A 4,727-nucleotide genomic window follows, 5' to 3' on the forward strand; every position below is an offset into this window, starting at 1 on the left:
GTAGAATCCCAAGCATTTGTAACATTTTTAATTTTCTGTAAAATCTTTTTTCTTAAATACTTATCTTACTAAAGTGAACTGGATAATTTAGTATCAACCCTTTGGAATATGTTTCACTATCTTAAAAATGGATTTTACGTAGCTACAATCCCCCAAAATGGATATACTAATGAATTTAAATGAAACTATTTTTGCCAGTTTCACTTCAGATGGTTTCTTAAGAAGGAATAATAACATGTTTTCATCCCTGCTTTAAAAAAAGTTTAACTAAGAGAAATGTAGAGGACAAAAATATTTGCAAAGAACACATTTTCCCCTCATAGGATCTTCAGATAAAATAAACAAATGATGATAAGTAAATTTTATTTCCTGAAACTCCCACAAGCACCAGTGCACACAGACTTTATGAAACATTTGGTATTTTTTTAAAAAAGATTCTTTTCATTATAAGGAATTAAATGGAAAACTAAAAAAAAAAAGTCAGGAATCCCTCAGGTTGAGCTCAACTCCTTGTTGATTGCATTTACACCCCTGTGATTTCTTGATTATAATGAAAATGCAGTCTGACATGATCTTTCATGATTTTTTTTTTTAAATGAAACTTTCCAATCTAGTTTTCAGGCTGGAAATTGCTGTAGGTATATAAAACAGATTTGAATCTGCATAGCTTTTTCAAAAGCTTACAAGGTCAGTATGTTTGCAGTGTACCTTAAGTATAATCATTATTTCCAATAAAATGCAGGACAGAATTATTTTTAGATTAAAAAAAAAGATAGAGCAGAACTTTTGTCCATTTGTTTTGAGGTCAGACTAATAAATGTGTATTTTTAACTTATTGTGCCCATAATATACCATGCTCTCAAAATTCAAAAAATTATGTCCATAAACATTCAGAGTAGTTTGTTTGTCAATTTTCTTTTGGCTTTTATAACAAGTTTTTGTGGTTGTATGAATCATTTGTTCAATATTACTTTAGACATGAGCATTGATCTGCTAAATGGAGAGGTGGGACTAGAATAACTAAGTATAGGAATGCCTTCTTACTCCTGACAATAAGAATTTCAAAGGTAATAATACAGCTTGACCTCAGAATTGAACCAGGATTTGTGGGTTTCAGTATTGCAACATTTTAAAGTCACTGAAAATGGCAATAAACATGGAAAATGAAAAAAGTTTTTCAAAAGATCTCTCAACTCAGCCTCAAATTGGTATGGGAAAGGATCACTCAGTAATTGATTGAAAGAAAATTATACGAAGAGGGAAGGAGTAACAAATGGGTACCACAGGCACAAAAGACAGTAACATCTAAAAGAATATATTATAAGACAAAGCTTAATGAAACTACAGAAATTTTACAAGAAAAATAATAAGCCCAACAATTTCACCATTAGTTGGCTCCCAGATGCTTTTCATGATGGAGATAATTGCAGTATTATAAGAAAAGTCTAATTACATACGTAAACATGATCTACCCAGGCACCATGAATTTCTGGAGCAAAAATTGCTCAGTAAAGTCTGAATTTACCATGACTGACATAAAGATGGCTGGAAGAGTAAAATCTGATCACAGAAATAAGGATGGGACATTAAGAAAAAAGACAGAATTGGAAATATCTATATTCTGCATAGAATGTATGTGATGGTGTAGAATCAAAACCACCTATCAGCCCATATAGACTTTTATTTAAATATAAAAGAGGGACAGAACAAATTAAAATATGTATAATAAATTGGATGCACAACTCCAGAGAAACAGTTTCAATATAGTAATGGGAAGAACTGTGGAACAAATCTATAAAATTTACCCCAAGCTTTCATTTGAGAGAGAGGATTGATACAAAATGTTTTACATATGTTATACAATTCCATCAATTGACAAAATGGACAAATCGCATCATAATAAATTATGGGAATGCCATAAGGAACATTCTATCATAAATGGTGGATATGCAAAACAGATCCAAAGTTTTAGAAAAATATAGTATCTTAGAGACTAAATTTAAAATGAAGCCACAATAAAAATGTCACAATTTGTTAAGATATATATAAACTATGCAGAAAATAAAGAATAGATAAGGAATAAATAGCAATGAACTAAAGCACATATCACCTGTTTTCACTGAAGAGGTCATTAAAGAATTTTGGGTCATTTGTTTAAACTTGTTTTTCAACCAGCCAAAATGCACATTGGGAGAATCTAAGCAACCACAATAATTCTTGTCTATTATCAGGCTAGACAGAGTGAGAGAGAGATACATAACACTGGCACCAGTGAATTTCACAAAGGAAAACAACAAACTTTAAAATGTTGCTGTCTTCAGCTAGTAATTGATTTTGGATTGCATTTATTCTCAGTGGTTTGCTTGGGGTACAAGCTGCTTGGATAATCAAGCCTCTCAGAAGTACATTTCACACTGATGCACAACACTAACACTGCTATTAGAAAATAATAGGAGAAAGACATTTTATGGACTCATAAATTATGCGCAATTTCTTTCCATTAGGGTTTTGTTTTTTGAGAAAGACAGATAGCCTACTATATAATGCAATCCAAAATAAGTTTTAAAAAAAGAATGCAGATTCCTAAAGTGAACTTGTAGTCCTAGTGACCACGTACACATCAGTGTGTTCTTATCTGATATATTGAAATGGTTTGTCATTACCTTCTTTAAGAATGGTCTAGTAGTGGTTAAGGCTAGAAACCAAAAGTCTGTGAGTTCTAGTCCAGCCATGGTCATGAAAACCATGAAAACATGGTGACCTTGGCCAAGTCACTCTCCACCCAACCAGTTCATAGAGTAGGTGGTTGTGGGGAAAACATGAGGAAGAAGTAGTAGTAGGTATGTTCATCATTTTGAGTTATTTATAAAAATAATAAAGGCAGTATTTAAAAAAAATCTAAAAAACATGTGGATAGTAGAATTCCAAATTCTACCCAAATCTACTCTGCATGTCTAACCAAGGCTGAACTTATTTAATTCCTGCACCCAGACTACATTAGCCAGATGTTGCCACCTATAATACATATTGCTTCAGGCCTAAAAAGTTGCCTGAAAAAAAACAACAACCATTTTTTTCTAATGCACCACTCCCACTGCTCTTTCATTATCTGGACTATGAGTCCCTGGAGCAGATTATTATTTCAGAGCATGTTACTTATAATTAATTGAGAAAAAAGCACTAACTTGCCATTTTGCAGAAGCTCCTTCTTTGTTGTCTAAACAGACCTAGCCAATAAATAAGAGGGACAGAAAAGGGGAAAAACGGAATATCTATCACCAAAACTTCTTGTCATCAATTTTGTTGTCTTCATTGACACTTCCTTCCTGCTTTACATACCTTTAGTGACTTTGAAAATCAAAAGCATGATAGATATGTATGCTTCATAAGCTTTTTATTTTTTTGCATTGATATACTGACTTTTTTCTACAATCTCAAGTTCACAGGCTAAAGAAGAGAATCTTCTTTAATTTTTTGCCCACAGCAAAAAATATGGTGACATATATTTTCCTGAAAGAGGATAGCTTGCTTGAAGTCATGCATTGAACTTGAAGGTCAAGCGGGGCCTTGAATTTGTATTTCCCCAGTTGCAATTCAATCCTTTTATTGCAAGATTATCTTGGCTATTGTGGAACTCAAAGAAATCTCTAAGTTCCTAAGCAATTAAAAATACTGCAAATGTCTTAAATTCATTGCATACTCCATTATTCATCCTTTACCTAAAGCAGGGGTGGGATTCTACCAGTTCGCACCTGTTCGCTAGAACCAGTTGTTAACATTCTAAGCAGTTCAGAGAACTGGTTGTTAGAAGAAATTACTGGGCTAATCCTGTAAGGAAGGCAGGAAGGAAACATTCTGGTGTTGCTTACAGAAACTGCCTCTCCATTAACCCTTATTACATTCTTGGCAGAATTAGACTTCCTGTCTCAGGAACGTCTCTGGAGTTTTTCCCCCTCCTTTGCTGGTACTTTGCTTCTGTGTAGTGACCATTCACTGCTTTCCTGTGCCTTCTGCACATCTGCGTGTCAGGCACTGGACCCAGCTGTTCTTCTTCTTCCTCATTAGCCACTTCCAGACCTGGGGCTGTTGTCTCTCCATCTGGGGACTGATGAATGACCCAGGCTGTGCCTCCGTCTCTCTCACTGATAGCTCCATTCCCTCTTCCCCCTCGGAGTTCTCCAATTGACTTGATGCTGGCCTCAATTCCTGCCTCCTTATCTGATTCGGCAGCTGGAGGCCGGCGACTGACAGGCCACAACAGGTAGTCCTCAACTTACAACAGTTCCTTTACTGACTGTTTGAAGTTACAATGGTACTGAAAAAAGTGACTTATGACCATTTTTCACACTTACAACTGTTGTAGCATCCCCACAGTCTTGGGAGGCCAGGCGAGGAGATGCATGCCTCGATGTGAGTGATATTGAGTTGGCCACATCCGGCCAATAACAGTGACCACCAAGCCATGTCCACCCAGTTACATGACCACCAAGACATGCCCACCCCCTAAGCCACGCCCACAGAATCGGTTGTTAAAAAATTTGAATCCCACCCCGACCCAAAGTATTTTCTTCCCATTTGAATTATTGCTTGGGTAGTTAACTTTTGCAAAATAGAACAAAATCATTTAATACAAAATATGATACAAGCACTTTGATAAAGGAGGAAACAGTATAAGAACAGGACTCACCACATTGGAGAGAATGATCTACATATAACTAGTAACTAAT

The sequence above is a fragment of the Pseudonaja textilis genome, chromosome 3, assembly GCF_049901715.1.
Source record: "Pseudonaja textilis isolate UNSWEBS1 chromosome 3, rPseTex1.2, whole genome shotgun sequence".
In the NCBI taxonomy this organism is placed as follows: domain Eukaryota; kingdom Metazoa; phylum Chordata; class Lepidosauria; order Squamata; family Elapidae; genus Pseudonaja; species Pseudonaja textilis.